At 41.9% G+C, this 24504-nt stretch overlaps 1 long non-coding RNA gene across 1 annotated transcript in view; it reads left to right on the forward strand.

Moving 5' to 3' along the window:
- The first annotated feature begins 22648 nt into the window (after positions 1-22648).
- The window catches only part of LOC134348834 (uncharacterized), a 77135-nt gene continuing 75279 nt past the window's right edge, over positions 22649-24504 (forward strand). Inside the window, exon 1 of the long non-coding RNA XR_010018497.1 lies at positions 22649-22774. This is a non-coding gene — a long non-coding RNA (uncharacterized LOC134348834). The remainder of the gene's footprint in view (positions 22775-24504) is intronic.

Here is a 24504-nt window from a genome sequence, read left to right on the forward strand (position 1 = left end):
ATATAAAATTATGATGGGTATAGATAGAGTGAATGCAAGCAGGCTTTTTCCACTGAGGCAAGGGGAGAAAAAAACCAGAGAACATGGGTTAAGGGTGAGGGGGGAAAAGTTTAAAGGGAACATTAAGGGGGGCTTCTTCACACAGAGAGTGGTGGGAGTATGGAATGAGCTGCCAGACGAGGTGGTAAATGCGGGTTCTTTTTTAACATTTAAGAATAAATTGGACAGATACATGGATGGGAGGCGTATGGAGGGATATGGTCCGTGTGCAGGTCAGTGGGACTAGGCAGAAAATAGTTCGGCACAGCCAAGAAGGGCCAAAAGGCCTGTTTCTGTGCTGTAGTTTTTCTATGGTTTCTAGGTGTATCAGATGATAAGAGGCATAGATGGGGTGAACAACTATCTCCTCTTTGCATTGTGGAAATTACAAATACGAAAGGGCATAATTTTAAGGAGGTTAGTGGAAAGTAGAGTAGGGATGTCAGAGGCCTATTTTTTACACAAGGAGTAGTAGGTGTGTGGAAGATGCTGCCAGCGTTGGTGGTAGAGGCAGATACATTGGAGACATTTAAGAGACTCTTCGGTAGGCAAATGGAGGAAATAAAAATGGAGGGATTTGTAGGAGGGAAGCTTTAGATTGATCTTGGAGTAGATTAAAATCATGTGCTGTAATGTTCTATGTTCTAGTGTGAATGGGCAGTTAATGATCAGTGCAGTCTTGGTGGATCAAAAGCTTTGTTTCCATGTTGGACCTCTGCATGAGTCAGATCTGGAGTTGCCTTACTCATGTACCCAAAGTATGTTGCATTCAAATGATGATTGGATAAACCATGTCCCTCTTTTTTATTAAATTAAAGCATACAGTTCAGAGTAATTTTATTGCTCTAAGTTCTGAATCATGAAGAAATTTATAGTAATTTGTGGGGAATATACTGCTTCATTTTAAAAGCAGAAGTACATTTTGTACTGCAGGGCAATATTGCCTATTAATTGGAATTAGCTGTATTTATGCTGGTACCTAATAGCTCTCAAGCAACTTCAAAATACATTGTACATTGGGCCCTGCTATTAACAAGGATTCTAAACTAAATTACTGTGTTTGTCGATAAGCCATTAAGAGATAATACATTGACAGATTACTGGGAAAAGGAGATAAACTATTTTCTGCTGGATTTTAGAGGAAAACAGGTATTGAATTGCATTGGTATATGTTTTTGATTGGATTAGTCATGACAAATATGGCATCAATTAGACCAAATTCTGCAGACCTCAAGGTCTGCACTTTGGATGATAACAAAAGGCCGATTTATAAACACTGGAACTGTTAAGAGCATCCAAAACTCAATACTCCTTCAGTGAGTAAAGCTAGTCTCAAAATATGACAGATCCATCTTTCACATCTCTGTAATATTTATTGATAAATAGATCATGGATTTTCCTACCTTATTATAATCTTGATGGGAAGGAATGCAGAACATGATCTTCGAAGCAATTCCCAGTCATTCCTTGGCTTCAGAATGCATTGCAGTTATCATTCCTAATCACTTCTATAGGACATTACTGATTTCAAATGCTATTAGTAGGAAGCACAGGATCAATGTGAATGAGTTTATGACTTACCCCTATTAGGTAGCATTCACTAAAAGTTATTTAACAGAATGAATATTGACGATATACACGTTTGTACATTCTGTAGGGAATGCAAATACAAAATTCCAGTCTGTCAGTATCAGAGAATTCATCCTTTCATTAATGCAAGAATTGATTTCCAGTCTTACAGATATAAATATAAGATGTTCATAACCTCATCACAATTTATTTATTCTGACAGAGGGAGGATATCCATGCTAGCTAAGTAATCCCAACAGTTCCATCCACCCCTTTCCTTATATCTTTGACTCCCTGCAATTTAGTCTCTCATGTGCTTGTATTAATAATAATAACATCCCCACTGTTTTGAGGGCAGCCTCAGGAGAGACAAAGGCTGTAGGAGTAAACCCAGACAGAAAAGCTGGAGTGGAGCCCATAAGGTGGCTGGACATCATTGAATATCCTTTGCAGCTCCTACAGCCAAACTGGTGCCAAATGTATTGCTTCATAAGCTTTCCTTTGAACTACACTATTGAGGCGGAGAGAGGAATCTCGACTACTGGGCATCCCAGGATCTCCATACCTTCCACCCAGGCTTAAAAAAATTGTCCTTTGAGACAGACAGATGCTATTATCATCATCCTTATTATTATTACACCCAGTGGCCACTTTATTAGGTATTATGATCTAAGTGACATAACCGAGGAATGATTGTTGGTGCCAGAAACTTCTGATTTCCTGGGATTTTCACACACAGTAGTCCCTAGAACCTACAGAGAATGGTGCAAAAAACAAAAAAATCATCCAGTGAGCGGTAGTCCAGTGGGTGAAATGTCTTGTTAATGAAGGAATGTCAAAGGGGAATGGTCAGTACAATCTGGCAACCAACAGATGAAAACACAGGAGTGAAATACACTGAGAGATAAACAGAGAGGCAGTTGATAGGTGGAGCACAATGAGACAGAAGTGGCAGCAAAGCTGGCAATAATGAGAAACAGGTGAGAGGATTGTCAGGACACTGGAGCAGGGATCCAATCACAGACCCAGTACTGTGCACACAATGATATTAATTGAGTAACAAATCCCGAGATGCAAACAAAGTCAGTGTCAAAGTTCAGGCAGAGATCAAAACATCCAGAGAAATCCAAAAAACAGAATCGGGAAACAGGCAGAGTCGATATTCAGACAGAGAGAGTACAGATATGAAAGCTGGAAAGGCTCAGGAAAAGTCACTGACACAATCTGGTAACAAACAGGTGAAAACACAGGACTGAAATACACTGAGCAATAAACAGAGAGGCAGATTATAGGTGGAGCACAATGAGACAGAAGCAGCAGCAAAACAGGTAATAATGAGAAATAGATGAGAGGCAGAGTACTCAGTAATACAGGGGCCGGAGTAGAGCAGGAGTGGGGACAGGAGCACATGGGGCATGAAAACAAACAAGAGAACATGGCAGTACAAAACCACAGACTGACGGCTAGAGGGAGAACACACATAAAGACAAAGTTCAACTGGAGGTGTTGATACAGGACACTTTGTTTGAATGCCTGTAGTATTTGAAACCAGATCAGTGAACTTGTGGATCAAATCAGTAAAAAGAGGTATGATTTAGTGGCCATTACAAAGACGTGGTTGCAGAGTGGAGAGTATTGGGAAATAAATATCCAAGGATATCAGGTAATACGGAGGGATAAGTAGGAAGGTAAGGGAGGTGTTTAGAAATATTAATTAAAGATAAAATCAGGGCGCTAGTAAGAGACGATATAAGATCAAAGGAGCAGAATGTTGAATCCATCTGGGTTGAGATTAGGAATAGTAAAAGGCATCAGTTAGTCTTGTGAGACCATGGATCTGCGCCTGGGAAGTCTTCACTCTCCAGGGCGCAGGCCTGGGCAAGGTTGTATGGAAGACCAGCAGTTGCCCATGCTGCAAGTCTCCCTTCTCCACAACACCAATGTTGTCCAAGGGAAGGGCATTAGGACCCATACAGCTTGGCATCAGTGTCATCGCAGAGCAATGTGTGATTAAGTGCCTTGCTCAAGGACACAGCATGTTCCCTCGGCTGGGGCTCGAACTCATGACCTTCAGGTCACTAGTCCAATGCCTTAACCACTTGGCCACGTGCCCACACTAGTGAATAGTAAAGGCAAAAAAATCACTGGTGGGAGTTGTTTATCGGCGACAGAATAATAACATTATGGTGGCACAGACAATAAACAGAGAAGTATCTGAGGCATGTCAGAATGGAACAGCAGTTATCATGGGGACTTTAACTTGCACATAGGTTGGGTGAATCAAGTTGGCTAAGGCAGTCTTGAGAAGGACATCATAGAATGCATCCATGATGGCCTTCTTGAACAGCATGTTACTGAACCTACAAGGGAATGCGTTATCTTAGATCTGGTCCTGTGCAATGAGACAGGTAAAATTAGTTATCTTGTAGTTATTGACAATAAACTGGACTGGTCAAAGAACACAGAGGCTGTCTACAAGAAGGGTCAGAGCTGTCTCTATTTCCTGAGGAGACGGAGGTCCTTTAACATCTGCCGGATGATGCTGAGGATGTGATGAGTCTGTGGTGGCCAGTGCTATCATGTTTGCTGTTGTGCGCTGGGGCAGCAGGCTGAGGGTAGCAGACACCAACAGAATCAACAAACTCATTCGTAAGGCCAGTGATATTGTGGGGATGGAACTGGACTCTCTCACGGTGGTGTCTGAAAAGAGGATGCTGTCCAAGTTGCATGCCATCTTGGACAATGTCTCCCATCCACTACATAATGTACTGGGTGAGCACAGGAGTACATTCAACCAGAGACTCATTCCACCGAGATGCAACACAGAGCGATATAGGAAGTCATTCCTGCCTGTGGCCATCAAACTTTACAACTCCTCCCTTGGAGGGTCAGACACCCTGAGCCAATAGGCTGGTCCTGGACTTATTTCCTGACATAATTTACCTATTACTATTTAACTACTAATAGTTTTATTACTATTTATTATTTATGGTGCAACTGTAACAAAAACCAATTTCCCCCGGGATCAATAAAGTATGACTATGACTATGACTATGACTATATTAAGGCTCCTCTTGGAAAGAGTGATCAGAATTAGAATCCGAATCAGAATCAGGTTTATTATCACCGGCACGTGACGTGAAATTTGTTACTTAGCAGTAGCAGTTCAATGCGATACATAATCTAGCAGAAAGAGAAAAAATAATGATAAATAAAATAAAACATAATAATAAACAAGTAAATCAATTACATATATTGAATTGATTATTAAAAAAATGTGCAAAAACAGAAATACTGTATATTAAAAAAGTGAGGTAGTTTCCAAAGCTTCAAAGTCCGCTTAGGAATTGGATGGCAGAGGGGAAGAAGCAGTATGATTGAATTTCTCATAGAGATGGAGGGTTCAATAGTTCAATCTAAAACCAGTGCATTATGCCTAAATAATGGAGACTACAATGGGATGAGGGATGATTTGGCTAGACTGGGAACACACGCTATATGGTGGGACAGCTGAGGAACAGTGGAAGACTTTCAAAGAGATTATTCATGGTGCTCAACAAAAATATATTCCAGTTAAAAGCAAGGACAGTAAGGGTGGGGAGAGCCAGCCTTGGATGACTAAGGAAAAAAAAGAAGGCATTAAACTAAAAGCTCATGCATACAGTCTCCAGGAGTATTGAGAAACTGGAAGATTAAGAAAACTTTAAAAAGCAACAAAGTACCACTAAGCAAGCAATAAATGAAAGAAAGCTAGATTATGAAAACAAACTAGCACAAAATATAAAAAAAATAGTAAAAGTTTTTATAATTATATAAAGTGGAAAAGGGTGGCTAAAGTGAATGTAGGTCCCTTGGAGGATGAGAAGGGGGAATTGATATTGGGTGATGAGGAAATGGCCGAGGCTTTGAATGACTATTTTGTGTCGGTCTTCATAGAGGAGGACACCGCTAACATGCCAAAGGGAGATTTATGGATGCGACAAGAGGTGAGGATCTTGATAGCTATCACTAAAAAGGTAGTGCTGAGCAAACTTGTGGGCCTCAAGATAGATAAGTCCCCTGGTCTTGATGGAATGCATCTCAGGGTTCTGAAAGAAGTGGCAGAAGTTATATAGAGGTGATAATTTACCAAAAATCTTCAGACTCGAGGCAGGTCCCGGCAGATTGGAAGACAGTAAATGTCACACCACTGTTCAAAAAAGGATGTGGGCAAAAAGTAGGTAACATTTGGCCAGTAAGATTAACATCTGTAGTTGGGAAAATGCTTGAAGCAATCAATTAAAGAAGAAATAGCGAGGCATCTGGAAAGAAATGGATCCATCAGGCAGACACAGCATGAGTTCAGCAAAGGCAACGGCAGGTCCTGTTTGACATAATTACCGGAGTTCTTTGAGGATATAATGCGTGCAGTGGGTAGAGGGGAACAGATGGACATTATTTATTGGATATCCAGATGATGTATTAGCCACCCTTTTCCACTTTATATAATTATAAAAACTTTTACTATCCGTTTTTCTATTTTGTGCTGGTTTACTTTCATACTCTAGCTTCCCTTTCTTTGTTGCTTGCTTAGTGGTACTCTGCTGATTTTTACAGTTGGGGATAGAGGATTGGTTAACTCATAGAAAGCAGAGAGTTAGGACACATGGGTGTTACTCTGGTTGGCAATCAGTGGTGAGCGGTGCACCGCAGGGCTCAGTGCTGGGCCAGCAACTGTTCACAATACCTGTATACATTAACAATCTGGAAGAGGGGACGGAGTATAGTATATCTAAGTTTGTTGATGATACTAAACTGAGTGAAAAAGCAAATTGTTCAGAAGGTACGGAGAGTTTGCTGAGAGGTATAGATAGGGTAAGTGAGTGGGCAGATGGCATACAATGTTGAGTACAATGTTTCCAAAGGTCATCCACTTTGGAAGGAAAAATGAAAGAGCATATTATTATTTAAATGGTTAAAAAAAATTGCAGCGTGCTGTTGTGCAGAGGGACTTGGGAGTGCTTGGTACGAATCACAAAAGGTTGGTTTGCAGATGCAGCAGGCTATCAAGAAGGCGGGTGGAGTGCTGGTCTTCATTGCTAGAGGGATTCAATTTAAGAGCAGCAAGGTTATACTGCAACTGTACAGGGTACTGGTGTGGCTCCACCTGGAGTACTGCATGCAGTTCAGGTCTCCTTACTTGAAAAAGGATGTACTGGCTTTGGAGGCGGTGCAGAGGAGGTTCACCAGACTGATCCCAAAGATGAGGGGGGTTACACTATGAGGAGAGATTGAGTTGCCTGGGACTGTACTTACTGGAATTCACAAGAATGAGAGGAGATCTTATAGAAACATATAAAATTACAAAAAGGATAGATAAGATAGAGGCAGGAAAGTTGTTTCCACTGGTAGATGAGACTAGAACTAGGAGACATAACCTCAAGATTTGGGGGAGTAGATTTAGGGCTGACCAGAAGTCACTGAGAGTGGTAAACGTAAAGGAGTTGGGTGCTTACTGTTCTGGTTAACAACAGATGGTGCAATCGGGTCATATTACGATTGAGGAACGTGTTTGTAGACCGGATATTGAACTTTTTGCTGTTGGACTTTGGCCATATTCCACCGAGATACAACACTGGGTGGTACGGGAAGTTGTTCCTGCCTGTGGCCATCAAACTTGCAGCTCCTCCCGTGGAGGGTCAGACACCCTGAGCCAATAGGCTGGTCCTGGATTTATTTTCCATCTGGCATAGTTTGCATTTTGTTGTTTGATTGTGGTTTTTTGTATTGCTATATTTATGCTCTATTCTTGGTTGGTGCAGCTGTAACGAAACCCAATTTCCCTCGGGATCAATAAAGTATATCTATCTATCTATCTATCTATCTAACTATCTAGGACGGAGATGAGGAGGAACTGCTTTTTCCAGAGAGTCGTGGATCTGTGGAATTCTCTCCCTAATGAAGCAGTGGAGGCTACCTCACTAACTATACTTAAGACAAGGGTGGATAGAATTTTGCATAGTAGAGAATTAAGGGTTATGGGGAAAGGGCAGGTAGGTGAAGATGAGTCCATGGCCAGATCAGCCATGATCTTATTGAATGGTGGAGCAGGTTTGATGGGTCAGATGGCCTACTCCTGCTCCTATTTCTTATGTTCTTATGTAAGTATTTTATGGTAGTTAAGGATGGGTAATAGAAGTCGGAGTTACCACATCCGAGAATGAACAGGCAAAACCTTATCCTGCAGTGTCTCCCCAAACTCCAATTACTCAATGACAAGCAGAGATCACAGCTTAGACTTCACTGTTTGGGGAATTGTGAATTGCGTATTCATCCCCATTATCTGCTGCAATCATGAAAGGGAAAACATCAAACCTCAACTCCTGCCCCAGTTATGATCTGCCTGTTCACGAAGGGCTGCAGAATTGGCATTATTACTAGGCTGTATTAGTACCAGCTTCAATAGGATAATCGGAAAACCTCTGCTTTAATTCAAGTTGTACTTTTCCAAGAACACACTGAGATAATCTTGCAAAAACTGTCTCTAACCTGGGAATACATCAATGGGCAAAAATGCATGAATTCTACTTGTGTGCTTTAATTTGATAAATATCAAGTATTAAGTACCAGCAAAGAGGCAGTCTTAATGTTAACATTTTAGTGATGTGTGAATTTACATGATGTACTGATTTATATGAATTACCATAATGATGTTATTTTCATCTTGAGTTAATTGCATTGTACCTTTTTATTAATGACCTAAAAACAAAGAGTATGAGGTGTGCATGTGTAATGAGGAAAGGGAATTGGGAATAAACATGTCTTGATGGATAGTAAAATATCTATTAACACATCCAGGGATAATTCAGCATTGGTGGATATGAAACACGATGCAATATTGAAAGGAAAAAATTAGAGGCAGAAAGCTTTACAGGAGGTGTAGGAAGGGAAGACTCTGAGCTGAAGCTGTGAGACAGTGACCCCAACGCCCCCCCCCCACCCCGGACACTGTGCTTCATCACTGCTAACTTTGTGGTCATTTGTCCTGCTAACATCATGAATTAATACCGAGGCTTTGGGCCTTCCCTGGGGATTTGGATCTAAGGACTCAATTTGGTTTGGAATGCTGTTGCTCACTTCAGTTGTTTGCCTGATTTGCGTTTTTTCTCTCTTTCGCTGCACATTGGGGGTGGTCTTTATTTTTTTTAAATTGGGTTCATGCAGATTTCTTACTTTGCAGCTGCCTGTAAGCAGACAAATCTCAAGGTCCTATAATTTATTGATTCTTTGATAATAAATGTAGTTTGAATTTTTGAGGAGTTGTGACCAGTTGGTGGTCAGTCTTGCTCTCTGCTCTGCTGTCTCTTTCGGTGTTAGTGACTTATTTATTACAAATGGTGTGGGAATGCTGAAACCCTGAGATGCATAACAAGCTCAGGACTTGAGAATGTCAATTCCTGTTTCCATGGTTAGTCTTCTGTGACAGCTAAGTTACTCTCAAAGTCAGTCATGGAGGCCAGTTCTCCTCTACATGGATCTGAGAGCATATAAACCTGCATCCAAAGTTCAAAGTGAATTTCAAGGTAAATTTATTATCAAAGTACGTAAATGTCATCATATACTACCTTGAGAATCATTTTCTTGCTAGCATTCACAGCAGTTACTAAGAAACACAATAGAATCATTGGAGAACTACACACAAACAGAAGACAGACAGACAACTAATGTGCAAAAGAAGACAAACTGCAAATTCTAAAGGAAACAAATAATCAATCAATCATTAAATAATACTGTGTTTGGAAATAGAACAGAAATAGAAAATCTACAGCACATTACAGGCCCTTCGGCTCATAATGTTGTGCCAGCTATGTAACCTACTCTGGAAACTGCCTAGAATTTCCCTCCTACATAGCCCTCTATTTTTCAAAGCTCCATTTACCTATCTAAAAGTATCTTCAAAGAACCTATTGTATCTGCCTCTACCACTTTCGCGGGCAGTGCATTCCATGTTCCCACCACTCTCTGTGTGAAAAACTCACCTCTGACATCTCCCTCGTACTTGCTTCCAAGCACCTTAAGACTATCCCCCCTTGTGTTAGCCATTTCAGCCCTGGGAAAAAGCCTCTGGCTATCCACACGATCAATGCCTCTCGTCATCTTATACACCTCTATCAGGTCACCTCTCATCCTCTGTCGCTCCAAGAAGAAAAGGTCAAGTTCACTCAACCTATTCTCATAAGGCATGTTCTCCAATCCAGGCAACATGCTTGTAAATCTCCTCTGCATTCTCTCTACAGCATTCAAATTCTTCCTGTAATGAGTTGCAGAGTCCTTGAAAATGAGTCCACAGATTGTGGAATCAGTTCATTGATGTGGTAAGTGAAGTTATCCCCTCTGGTTCAGGAGCTAGATGGCTGAAGGGCAATAACTGTACCTGAACCTGATGGTATAGGGGGGGGCTTCTTCACACAGAGAGTGGTGGGAGTATGGAATGAGCTGCCAGACGAGGTGGTAAATGCGGGTTCTTTTTAACATTTAAGAATAAATTGGACCGATACATGGATGGGAGGTGTATGGAGGGATATGGTCCGTGTGCAGGTCAGTGGGACTAGGCAGAAAATGGTTCAGCACAGCCAAGAAAGGCCATAGGGCCTGTTTCTGTGCTGTAGTTTCTATGGTTTCTATGGTTTCTATTTGTCTGGGAAGGTTTTCCCTTAAGGAAACCATGGTGATTTTGTACTATCTTGTCCTGTGTCACCAAGTACTCTATAACCCCATCCTTACCAAATGACTCCAACATCTTGCCAACCACTGAGGTCAGCCTAACTGGTCTACAATTTCCTTTCTGCTGCCTCCCTCCTTTCTTAAAGAGCAGAGTGACATTTGCAATTTTCTAGTCCTCCGGAACTATGGAAGAGTCTAATGATTCTTGAAAGATCATTATTATTGCCTTCACATTCTCTACCACTACCTCTTTCAGAACCCTAGGGTGCAGTTCATCTGGTCTGGGTGACTTATGTACCTTTAATTCTTTCAGCATTTTGAGCACCTTCTCCCTTGTAATAGTAACTGCACCCACTTCTCTTCCTTTACATCCTTCAACATCTGGCACACAACTAGTGTCTTCTACAGTGAAGACTGATGCAAAATACTCAGTTATTTCATCTGCCATCTTCTTGTTCTTCATTATTATTTCTCCTGCCTCATTTTCTAGTGATCCTATATCCACTCTCATCTCTCTGTTATTTTTTACATACTTGAAAAATCTTTTTTTATACACCTTGATATCGTTTGCTAGCATGCTTTCATAGTTCATCTTTTCCCTTCCAATGATTCTTTCAGTTGCTTTCTGCAGGTTTTTGAAAGTATTCCCACTCTTCTAACTTCCCACTAATTTCCGCTTTGTTGTATGCCTTCTACTTTGCTTATACTTTAGCTTTGACTTCCCTTGTCATCCACGGTTGTGCTACTTCACCTTTTGAGTATTTCTTTGCTTTTAGAATACATCTATCTTTCACAGAGAAACATTGAAAACATAGAAAAGCTATAGCATAATACAGGCCCTTTGGCCCACAAAGCTGTGCCGAACATGTCCTTACCTTAGAAATTACCCAGAGTTAAACATAGCCCTCTATTTTTCTGAGCTCCATGTACCTATCCAGGAGTCTCATAAAAGTCCCTATCATATCCACCTCCACCACTGTCGCCAGCAGCCCATTCCACGCACTTACCATTCACAGCATTAAAAAAATTACCCTTAACATCTCCTCTGTACCTACTTCCAAGCACCTTAAAACTTTGCCCTCTCGTGCTAGCTATTTCAGACCTGGGAAAAAGTCTCTGACTATCCAACAATCAAGCCTCTCATCACCTTATACACCTCTATCAGGTCACCTCTCATCCTCCGTCGCTCCAAGGAGAAAAGGCCAAGTTCACTCAACCTATTCCCATAAGGCATGCTCCCCAATCTAGGCAACATCCTTGTAAATCATCCTTTCTATGGTTTCATCATCCTTCCTATAGTGAGGCGACCAGAACTGAGCACAGTACTCCAAGTGGGGTCTGACCAGGGTCCTACATAGCTGCAACATTACCTCTCGGTTCCTAAACCCAATCCCATGATTGATGAAGCCCAGTGCACAGTATGCTTTTTTAACCAAAGAGTCAACCTGCTCAGCAGCTTTGCGTGTCCTATGGACTCAGACCCCAAGATCCCTCTGATCCTCCACACTTCCAAGAGTCATATCATTAATATTATATTCTGCCATTATATTTGACCTACCAAAATGAACCACCTCACATTTATCTGGGTTGAACTCCATCTGCCACTTCTGACCCCAGTTTTGCATCCTATCATTGCCCCACTGTAACCACTGTAACCTCTGACAGCCCTCTACACTATCCACAACACCTCCCACCTTTGCATCATCAACAAATTTACCAACCTATCCCTCCACTTCCTCATCCAGGTCATTTACAAAATCACGAAGAGTAGGGATCCCAGAACAGATCCCTGAGGCACACCACTGGTCACCGACCTCCATGCAGAATATGACCCGTCTGCAACCACTCTTTGCCTTCTGTGGGCAAGCCAGTTCTGGATCCACAAAGCAATGTCCCCTTGGATCCTATGCCTCCTTACTTTCTCAATAATCCTTGCATGGGGTACCTTGTCAAATGCCTGGCAGAAATCCATATACTCTACATCTACTGCTCTACCTTCATCAATATGTTTAGTCACGTCCTCAAAAAATTTAATTGGGCTCGTAAGGCACGACCTGCCTTTCAGAAAGCCATGCTGACTATTCCTAATCATATTATGCCTCTCCAAATGTTCATAAATCCTGCCTCTCAGGATCTTCTCCATCAACTTACCAATCACCTTCTACATTTTCCCCAGAAACTCACGTCATTACTGCTCTGCTGTCATCCCTACCAGAATCTCCTTCCAATTTACTTTGGCCAACTCCTCTCTCATGCCACTATGATTTCCTTTACTCCACTGAAATACTGCTATGTCAGTCTTTAGTTTATCTCTTTCAAATTTCAAGTTGAATTCAATCGTATTATGATCACTGACTCCTAAGGGTTCTTTTACTTTAAGCTCCCTAATTGCCTCCAGTTCATCACATAACACTGAACCCAGTATAGTCGATCCCCTCGTAGGCTTAACAACAAACTGCTCTAAAGATCCATCTTGTAGGCATTCAACAAATTCACTCTCTTGGGAATCATTAGCAACCTGATTTTCTGAATCTATCTACATGTTAAAATCTCCCATGAATTTCATAACGTTGCACTTTCGATGCGTCTTTTTTTATTTTCTGCTGTAGTCTGTAGTCCATATCCCAGCTACTATTTGGAGGCCTCTATGTAACTGCCATCATGTTCCTTTTAATCTTGCAGTTTCTTAACTCAACCTACAACGGTTCAACATCTTCCAATCCTATGTAACATCTTTTTAATGATTTGATGCCATTCTTTACTAGCAGAGCCATGCTACCCCCTCTGCCTTCCTTCCTATCCCTCCAATGCAATCTGTAATCTTGGACATTTAACTCTCAACTACAAACATCCTTCAGCCATTATTCAGTGATGGCCACAACATCATACCCAACAATATGTAAAAGTGCAACAAGATCATCCACCTTGTCTCTGTCTGCAATTTTGTCCTGTCACCTGCCTACCCTTCCTGACAGTCTGACTGCACGTTATCTTTGTTTTTTTTAACCATCTGTCCTAATATTACTAATATTATATACTGTATATGCCATATAGATCACATAAGACCATAAGATATAGGAGCAGAATTTGGTCATTTGGCCCATCTGCCATTTCATCATGGCTGAATCATTTTCCTTCTCAGCCCCAATCTCCCGCCCTCTCCCTCTATCCCTTCATGCCCTGACCAATCAGGAATCACATCTTTACAAAAAAAAAAAGTGGGAGGCATTTTCTGAGGAAAATGGAACAAAACTAATGTTATAGAAATCCATCCAGTTCTCCAGGATCTCATCTGATAATAATTAGTGGACTCATATAGTTTACTAATATTCTACATTTAATTACAGACCTGCTTCCTTAAGGTTGTTAAAGCTGGGGGTGGTAATGGGACAAGCTCCCACTACCTATTAAATGCTCCAAATGGTATGTGCCTCAAATAATCTCTGACAACCAAGTCCAGCTCCTGGCCTTCCCTTGTGGCTTAACTACTAAGCCCAGCAGAACTGTTTCTACTGTCAGGAAAGTGGAAAAGGTGGGTTACTTGTGCCTTAAGACTATTCACTTCAGGCAGATGGGGCTCATCAGCTAGGGTTAGCAGTTAGCAGAAGAAAATCTCTGATCTCAAACCTCCACTGTCTTGCAGCTATACCCAGTCATGGGGAAGGTTTTGGAAGAAAACACCAAGGGAAAAGTCCAGAGTTGAAGTCGCTAAGGCAGGCTTACATTGAGTTCAATGCAAAATGCCAACTCCTGCAAGGCTGCTGGTGCCAAATTGTATCGGTCTCTGCCATTCCTTTGGGTTCATCAGATGTGTGCAGAGAGGTCGTTTGTCACATGGGTAACAACTTGCTCTCCATAATGTACTGCCCTGGTTTGCGTATCCATGATTGGCTCTGACCAACAGAGGCCTTCTACTAATTCCATATGTGCACCATTGTTCCAGAATGCAAAGTTAATAAGCCTCAAATATAAAACTAACAACTGGTCCAGCATCAATTTCCATTTGCAATCGGGCCTCTGAAATGTCTCTGTCTGAGGCAGTATTACAAAGCTGTAGCCTGAAAGATGAGAATATTCCTTACTCTGCTCTGCCAACTAATGGAAATTGCTTCTTTGTACAACTCTATTGGCTCCCTTTAATAATAACAGCATTAACTAGAACTCAGTGAAACTTAATGCATTTTGTTCAACAGTGCTGTTTAAAATTTTAAAGAATTATATCCATATTTATTTAATCTCTGGTTCTGTCTGGATCAGCCATCAAATCATGGCTGCCATAGCACGTTACTGTGCAGACAATGGGTTTTGAATGAAGGCATGCCATCAAGTATCTATGGAGAGGAATAAACGGTCAATATTTTGGGATAAGACCCTTCATCAGATCACAGTCCAAAACATGAACTGTTTATTCCTTGCTGAGTTCCTCCAACATGTGTGTGCTGCTCAAAATTTCCTGCATCTTCAGAAGTTTCGTGGTTTCCCTTCTGCTGTCATCAATGATGTCCTCACCCGCATCTCCTCCATTTCCCACACTTCGGCTTTCACCCCATCCTCCCGCCACCACAACAGGGACAGGGTTCCCCTTGTCCTCACCTACCACCCCACTAGCCTCCGGATCCAACACATTATCCTCCGCAACTTCCGCCACCTTCAATAGGACCCCACCACTAAGTACATCTTTCCCTCTCCACCCCTCTCCACCTTCCGCAGGGATCAGTCCCTCCGCGACTCCCTGGTCCACACGTCCCTCCCCACGGATCTCCCACCTGGCACTTATTCCTGTAAGTGTAAGTGCTACACCTGTCCCTACACCTCCTCTCTTGCCACCATTCAGGGCCCCAAACATTACTTCCAAGTGAGGCAACACTTCACTTGTGAGTCTGTTGGGGTCATCTATTGCATCCGGTGCTCCCGGTGCGGCCGCCTCTACATCAGCGAAACCCGACGCAGATTGGGGGACCGCTTCGTTGAGCACCTCCGCTCCGTCCGCCAAGACAGGATCTCCCAGTAGCCACCCACTTCAACTCTGCTTCCCACTCCCCTTCAGATATGTCCATACATGGCCTCCTCTACTGCCATGATGAGGCTAAACTCAGTTTAGAGGAGCAACACCTCTTATGCCGTCTAGGTAGTCTCCAGCCCCTTGGTATGAACATAGAATTCTCCAACTTCCGGTAATTCCTTCCCCCTCCCTTCCCCTATCCCTATGTCACTCTGCCCCCTCCCCCAGCTGCCTATCACCTCCCTCTTGGTTCCGCCTCCTTCTACTACCCATTATGTTTTCCCCTATTCCTTCTTCACCTTTCTTGCCTATACCCTCCCTGCCTCCCTTCCCCCACCCCTTTATCTTTCCCCTTACTGGTTTTTCACCTGGAACCTACCAGCCTTCTCCTTCCCACCCTCCCCTCACCTTCCTTATAGGGCCTCTGCCTCTTCCCTCTACAGTCCTGATGAAGGGTTCCGGCCCGAAATGTCGACTGATCTTTTCCACTGATGCTGCCCGACCTGCTGAGTTCCTCCAGCATGTTGTGAGTGTTGCTTTGACCCCAGCATCTGCAGATTATTTTGTGTTTATCTTCAGAAGTTCTTGTGTTTATCTTATGGGTAAGTCATTTTGGCAGAGGTAAATTTGACCATTAATTGCTTTAACTTGTACTGGAAAATGAGGAAGATGATATACTCAATCTTTCTTTATTAAACAACCAGCTTCAAAAGATCCTTTGATAATGGTGTTTACAATAGTTTTAATTTTCAGGTTGTAAACTTTCTGCTTGATTTGCTGGGGTGACTTAAAGCACCCAGCAAGTTTCTGCATGAGCTGCTTTCCTTGTTAAGACTTAAACAAGTGAGTGCTGAAAGAATGTGAAAATTAAGGACACAAAGAAAGTTGACACAATTAAAGTTTCCAAAATTAAATCGCTGGGAAATTAAAGGAACTTCACACTCTGTGCAATTAAACCTGCTTCTTGCTGTAGTGAAGATGTCAGAAAAAAAATTGCTAATGATTAGACTCTAGAGAATTATGCAGGATGTAACAACAGAGGGGCTGATGACTGCCGATGACAGATCCATCGTGAAAATTAAAACATCTAAGCATGAAATAATGGCTTTCAAAGCGATCTCCAGGGTATTACGACATAGCATCTGATCTTTCTTACACACCCCCAAGAATACAGACAGTGATTCTTACAAAGACCTGCTTATTGAAAAACACTGGTTAATGAGGAAAATCAAATCTTAGAGGTGGAAGGACAGATTCAATGTATATTAGAAATAGGAAGACATGCAGACAATTGGAAGGTTAAAAACAGAAGGGTTGGAAATGCACAAGAGATTTGTTAAGGATGCAAGAGAGGAAATTATGCTTGACCTCTATGAAAATATGAGTTAGGCCATAGCAATAATACATTGTACAGTTCCGATCACTGAACTACAAGAAGGAAGTGAAAGCTCAAAAGGTTGCAATAAAGATTTAAAATAATGTTTTAGGGGAATGACATTTCTAGTCATGAAGAAAGAATGGTTAAGCTGAGCTTGGTCTAATTAGAGTTGGAAAGGTAAAGGATTTGATTCAGGCTACGGTAGGAAACTTTGTCACATGGTGTGAGCAGAATTATCTGCAGCTTAATGTGAAAAAGACTAAGGAGCTGGTGGTAGACCTGAGGAGAGTTAAGGTACCGGTGACCCCTGTTTCCATCCAGGGGGTCAGTGTGGACATGGTGGAGGATTACAAATACCTGGGGATACGTATTGACAATAAACTGGACTGGTCAAAGAACACTGAGGCTGTCTACAAGAAGGGTCAGAGCCGTCTCTATTTCCTGAGGAGACTGAGGTCCTTTAACATCTACCAGACGATGCTGAGGATGTTCTATGAGTCTGTGGTGGCCAGTGCTATCATGTTTGCTGTTGTGTGCTGGGGCAGCAGGCTGAGGGTAGCAGACACCAACAGAATCAACAAACTCATTCATGAGGCCAGTGATGTTGTGGGGATGGAACTGGACTCTCTCACGGTGGTGTCTGAAAAGAGGATGCTGTCTAAGTTGCATGCCATCTTGGACAATGTCTCCCATCCACTACATAATGTACTGCGTGAGCAGAGGAGTACATTCAGCCAGAGACTCATTCCACCGAGATGCAACACAGAGCGTCATAGGAAGTCATTCCTGCCTGTGGCCATCAAACTTGACAATTCCTCCCTCGGAGGGTCAGACACCCTGAGCTAATAGGCTGGTCCTGGACTTATTTCATAATTTACTGGCATAATTTACATATTACTATTTAACTATTTATGGTTTTATTACTATTTATTATTTATGGTGCAACTGTAATGAAAACCAATTTCCCCCGGGATCAATAAAGTATGACTATGACTATGACTATGACTATGACTATATTTAAAATTTTAGGACACCTGTAAAGAACTTACTTCATTTAGGAAAGGGCTCAGAAACAAGGGAGTATAGATTTAAGGAAATATATTGATGGATCATACAGCAATCTGAAATATAGGTATTTATGGATAAAGGGTGAAATGAACATGGGGGGGACCTTCTTCACTCAGTGGGTGGTGAGAGTATGGAGTGAGCTGCAAGCAGAAGTGGTGGATGCAGGTTCCATTTCAACATTTAAAAGTTTGGATAATTACATGGAGAGGAGGGATGCGGAGAGGAGGGGCTATGGTGCAATTGCAGGCTGATAGAACTAGGCAGAATTATAGTTCAGCATTAGCTAGATGGGCCAAAAGCTTAGTTATGTGCTGTAGTGTTCTGAGGTTATGTTTATTATCTGACTGCAAGACCCTACAAAGGACTGCGATTGACTGCTGAGATGATCATCACGGTCTCTCTTCCACTCATCCGAGATGTTTATTAGGAACGCTGTGTACGCAGGGCTCTTAGTATTGTCAGGGATCCCTTCCATCTGTTCAACAATCTCTCTGACTCTCTATCTTCAGGCAGGTGATACTGTAGCATTAGGACAAGGACTGTGAAGATGGGAAACAACTTCTTCCCCCAAGCTGTGAGACTACTGAACTGCCTGCCACCACCCAGCTCTCATCACTTCTGAAGCAACAATAGCATTATACTATTTACCTTTTAACTTGTGTCATAAATGCACTTTATGCTAAGTATCAATCTTCTGAAATATATTTTATTATTTGCTGATCTATTTGTGATAATATCACTTACTATGTTTTTGTGTGATTGATATGTACAGGTGTCCCCCGCTTTTCGAACGTTCGCTTTACAAAACCTCACTGTTACGAAAGACCTGCATTAGTATCCTGTTTTCGCCAACAGAAGGTGTTTTCACCGTTACAAAAAAATCAGTGCGCGATAAAAGGCAGCGCGCGCCCCGAGCAGCCGCTCTCCCCGGATTCGGAACAGCATTTTCGCCGGCATTGCTTTAACACATGCCTGTGAGCAGCCGTTAGCAAAATGAGTTCTAAGCTATTGGAAAAGCCTGAAAGAGCTCGTAAGGGTGTAACACTTAACGTAAAACTAGACATAATTAAGCGTTTTGATCGTGACGAACGAAGTAAGGACAAAGTGAGTTTGGCTTGTGGAAGCTGACAAAGATAATGTTGAAGAGGTTTTGGCATCCCATGACCAAGATCTGATAGATGAGCTGATGCAATTGGAAGAGGAAAGGATAACAATTGAAACCGAATGAGTAATGATAAAGTACGACTTTAATTTTGAAAGGGTACGTAGGTTTGGGGGATATTTGCAAGATGGTCTGAGTCCTTACAAAGAACTGTATGATAGAAAAATGCGCGAGGCTCAGCAGTCAAGCAAGCCTTCCACATCAGCCCCAGCAGACGACGAACCTCGACCTTCGACATCGAGGCGGGCAGTCATAGGAGAAGATGAGCCACCTGCTCTAATGGAAACAGATGACGAGATGACACCCCAGTGTCCCACCACCCCGCGATTCACGGATAATACAGCGGTAGCTGGGAGGCACACAGCACATCTTTAAGAAAAAAAGCCGAAATAAACATGCTAATTAATTAGGTGCCGCCCCACATGTAAATGTCGGCCCAGATCAATCGGCACTGATCTGGCCCGACAATTACGTGTCGGGCGGCACCTGATTAATTAGCATGTTTATTTCGGCTTTTTTCTTAAAGATATGCTGTGTGCCTCCCGGCTACCGCTGGACCCCTGCATGCTTCGCGGCAATGTAGCGGTCGGGGGCCTGGAGGGTGGGGGCCACTGCACCACCCAACCTGCGACGACTCAGTCTAACACACCATCGTCAGTGTGCTCAGCGCTGTCTTCCCAATTCCGGTAAGTGATACTACGCTGTGCATACATTATTTCTACTTTATATAGGCTGTGTATTTTTACGTGTTATTTGGTATGATTTGGCAGCTTCATAGCTTAAAGGTTACTGGAGAGCGCTTGCGCTGTGTTTTTGCCAACAGCGCTTGCGTGAGATTTTCGCTTCGGCGAACAGTGCAGTAATGATTGTGGAAAAGTATTTCTACTTTATATAGGCTGTGTATTTATCATATTATTCCTACTTTTACTATATGTTACTGTTATTTTAGGTTTTATGTGTTATTTGCCATGATTTGGTAGGTTATTTTTTGGTCTGCGAACGCTCACAAAATTTTCCTATATAAATGGTAATTGCTTCTTCGCTTTAAAACATTTCGGATTACGAACTGTTTCATAGGAACGCTCTACCTTCGGATGGCGGGGGAAACCTGTCCTGAGCTGTGCATCTTGGTCCAGAGGAATGTTGTTTCATTTGGCAGTATAGATGTGTACAATTGAATGACAACAAACTTGAACTTGAACTCGAATTTCTGTTTGTTAGCTGGTGTTGCAGTTCAGTCAAATGGCCTCTTCCTGTGCTATAATCTTTCATGGTTTCATGATTCAATGTTTCACAGAGAAGGAAAGAATAAGTTTAGGAATATAGAGTGAATTTAAATGGTCCTCATTTACATGTGTACTTTATGGTCTCAATAGCCTGATATCCAGTGCCTTACAGGTAGTCTGATCGGCTATGGTCTGGGTGCACTTTAATGGGACTAAGCAGATTAATAGTTCGGCATGGACTAGAAGGGCCAAAGGACCTGTTTCTGTGCTGTAGTCCTCTAGGACTTCTATGTTTTCTAATTTTACTTTCGTAATATTACCGTCTTGGTTGGTGCGGCTGTAACGAAACTCAATTTCCCTCGGGATCAATAAAGTATATCTATCTATCTATCTGCACAGCATGAACACAGGGCTTTCAGCCCAGCAAGTACATGCCAACCGTCAAACATACGTTTACATTAATTTCTCATCCATTTTTAATCTCTCACATTCCCATCGTCTCTCTCCATTGTTACCACATCTACAAACGAAGGGAAAGTTACAGTGGTTGGTTAACTTGCCAACCTGCAGGATGTGGGAGGAAACTGTAGCATTGTTCAGACTCTGTAACCAGTGAAAAGTGTTGACTCGGGTCACTGGAGTTGTGAGACAGTGGCTCTACTAACAGCCCCACTGCATTCAATTTGGATGGTTGTTGTATTATGCTGCAGGGGCATGAGTTTGCAGATGCACATATCTGGAGCCACGACCAATCTGCTAGAGGAAGTCAGCAGGTCAAGCTGCCTCTGTGGGAGGAAAGAACTTCTCTTTTTTTCCTGGTCTTTTGCCCTCTCCACTCTCAGTCCTGATGCAGCCTTTCGAACAAAAACGTTGACAATTGCTTTCTTCCCAGAGAACCTGCTTAACCTGCTGAGATCCCCAGCAAAGAACACTGGACAACAAATCGTTTCGAACGTGTTGCTTACTTAGATTTTTTTTGTTTATGATTGACTGCTTGAAGCTGAACACAAATATAATTTCAGACTATTTTTATCACATAGAAAATTGGAGAACAAGAAATTAACTTCCATTGAATATAATGCATTTAATTGCATAATAGTGCTGATGCTTTGAAATCATTCAACTAAGCTAAAATATTTTGTCAAAGACTTTCATTTGTACTCAGTGTCTGAGGCTTCTCACTTAAATGTCCAACAATAATCAGCCAACGTTGATGGATTCCAGTTGCCTTGATAACATTTCTCCATAAAAGCAATGTCCTAGTGAAACCGTACACCATTCTCATCACTGACAGTGACAAGACTTGCAGGGAAGAAGTCTAAATGGGAATGCAGAAAATGAATCTATCGTGACACCATGGGTGACACTATCGTGACAGCCTCATGGTTTTGTATGGTTGAAGCATTTTGTCAACATGCAGTTTGTCTGCATGTAGTTCACTGCTCTGCAGTTGCCAAGAAAATTTTCAGCAAAATCCTTCAATGCACTCCATGTGATTTTCTCCAGTCCCACTAGAAGTTCTTTGAATCACTTCTCATTAATTATCTGTTTGATTTGTGGACCAACAAACATGACTTCCTTAATCTTGGCATCAGTTATTCTGACATGAGTTATAAATTGAAATAAAACTATATAGATAATTTCAAAAGAATGGTGCACGAAAGGCAAATTTAATGATCACTTTCATGATCAGCAGCCCAAAATCATAAGATACATCCAGAAAAATTCAGGAGGAAAAATCTCTGTAGTCCAGAGTAGTATTACGTCCTAATGTTCTGGCAAGTTTTAATTACAATAATATCTACAGCACAGAAGACATTTCAAAACCAGGGTATGTACTTTATTCTAATCAACCAGAAGCTACACTAACAGGTGGTGCTAACATCACAACATCATAACATTCTATGTCGATGTGATTTATTTATATCTGAACACATCTTTTCCTCATGAGAAACATGTTTCTGGAGATGTTAGGATGCAACTGAATCAAAAAACAAACAGTTATTGGTGAGGGTCTGATGCATATATACAGTATTATACAAAAACCTTCGGCAATGTATATAGCCAGGGTGCCTAAGACTTTTACGCAGTGCTGTATATGTCAATGTGGACCGGAGAGCAAGTTTGTAAAACTGGGGGTAACAAAGCATGTTGGGAATGGTGAGAGTGGAGCCCCATGGTAGGTGTGCGACACAACTGGCACAGAAGGAGTGCTGGGGTGGGAAGTGGTGTGTGTGCAGTCACACACAGACCTGAGACAACAGGCAAGGTCATTTGATTGGTTTATTGATCATTACACAGTATCTCTCTGGTGCTTCCTGCTCCCTCCGCTCTCCCTTCCCCTTTTCCCATCCATGATTCCCCTCTCCCTGTCCCCTTCCCACTGTCAATCCGCAATAGAGACACCTATCAGAATCAGGTTTATCATCACTCACATATGTCATGATTTTTTTTTAGTGCTGTGCAATACATAAAACTTCTACAGTACTCTGCAAGAATCTCAGGCATCCTAGCTATATATAGCACAGTGTGCCTTTTAAACAATCATTGGTCTTGGAACGCAGTGGACTCCGAGTGTGGGATTTGTTGAATGAATGGACATTCGTAAAGAAGACGACTTCTAGCAGGTGTGTATTTATAGCTTGATTTAATGTTTAAACTCTCTAAGTAAAATGAAAGGTCAGCGAAAAGCAGACAATACTGCAGATAGAAACATCGAAAAGCTACAGCACAATACAGGCCCTTCGGCCCACAAAGCTGTGACGAACATGTTCTTACCTTAGAAATTACCAAGGGTTACCCATAGCCCTCTATTTTTCTGAGCTCCACATACCTCTCCAGGAGTCTCATAAAAGACCCCATCGTATCCGCCTCCACCACTGTCGCTGGCAGCCCATTCCATGCACTCACCACTCTCTGCATAAAAAACTTACCCCTGACATCTCCTCTGTACCTACTCCCAAGCACCTTAAAACTGTGCCCTCTTGTGCAAGCCATGTATAAAGTAAAAATTGGACAGCTACCACAAAGTATCCAAAGCTTGTTTAAAATGAGAGAAAGTCAACACAATTTGAGAGGAACATGTATATTTCAAAAACAAAGGATAAGAACAAATGTAAAAAATCATTGTATTTCAGTCAGAGGGGTGAGTCTATGGAACAGTTGCAGTAAGAATTTAAAAACATGTACCACACTTAACAAATTTAAAAAATTATTTCAAAATAATTTAATGAACAAATGTAAAATACTTGATTTAAAATGAATGGGAGTAATGTAAATGAATGATACTTGGAATTGGATTTTGTGTTAAAAGATTATGAAATTTTTTGTTTTGATGTGATGATTGATGCCAAATATGTTGTTGTATAGGAGGGGTAGGCGTAATAAGCTGTAGCTTCAGCCTACACCCTTTTGGTCTGTTCTAAAGAATATCTATGTTTCTTGTTGTAATTTTTTGTTGTAATTTTGTCCTATGAAATCATCGTTATGAAATCATTGTTGAAAATTATGCTTTTTGTTATGTTTGTACTGACCAAAATAAATTTCTTTCATTCATTCATTCCATTCCAGCCCTGGGAAAAAGCCTCTGACTATCCACGCGATCAATGCCTCTCATCATCTTATACACCTCTATCAGGTCACCTCTCGTCCGCCGTCGCTCCAAGAAGTAAAAGCCAAGTTCACTCAAACTATTCACATAAGGCATGCTCTCCAATCCAGGCAACATCCTTGTAAATCTCCTCTGTATGCTTTCTATGATTTCCACATCCTTCTTATAGTGAGGTGACCAGAACTGAGCACAGTACTCCAAGTGGGGTCTGACCAGAGTCCTATATAACTGCAACATTACTTCTCGGATTCTAAACTCAATCCCATGGTTGATGAAGGCCAATGCACCAAATGCTTTCTTAACCACAGAGTTAACCTGCTCAGCAGCTTTGAGTGTCCTATGGACTCGGACCCCAAGATCCCTCTCCTCTGATCCTCCATGCTGCCAAGAGTCTTACCATTATTACTGTATTCTGCCATCATATTTGACCTACCAAGATGAACCACCTCACACTTACCTGGGTCAAGCTCCATTTGCCACTTCTCAGCCCAGTTTTGTATCCTACCGATGCCCCGCTTTAACCTCTGACAGCCTTCCACACCATCCACAACACCTCCAACCTTTGTGTCATCAGCAAATTTACTAACCCATCCCTCCACTTCCTCATCCAGGTCATTTATAAAAATCACGAAGAGCAGGGGCCCCAGAACAGATCCCTGAGGCACACCACTGGTGACCGACCTCCATGTTGCAATCCAAAGCACAAACAGAAATATTGGAAGAGCTCATCTGGTCAAGCAGCATTTG

Source organism: Mobula hypostoma, chromosome 7 (assembly GCF_963921235.1).
Source record: "Mobula hypostoma chromosome 7, sMobHyp1.1, whole genome shotgun sequence".
Classification (NCBI taxonomy): domain Eukaryota; kingdom Metazoa; phylum Chordata; class Chondrichthyes; order Myliobatiformes; family Myliobatidae; genus Mobula; species Mobula hypostoma.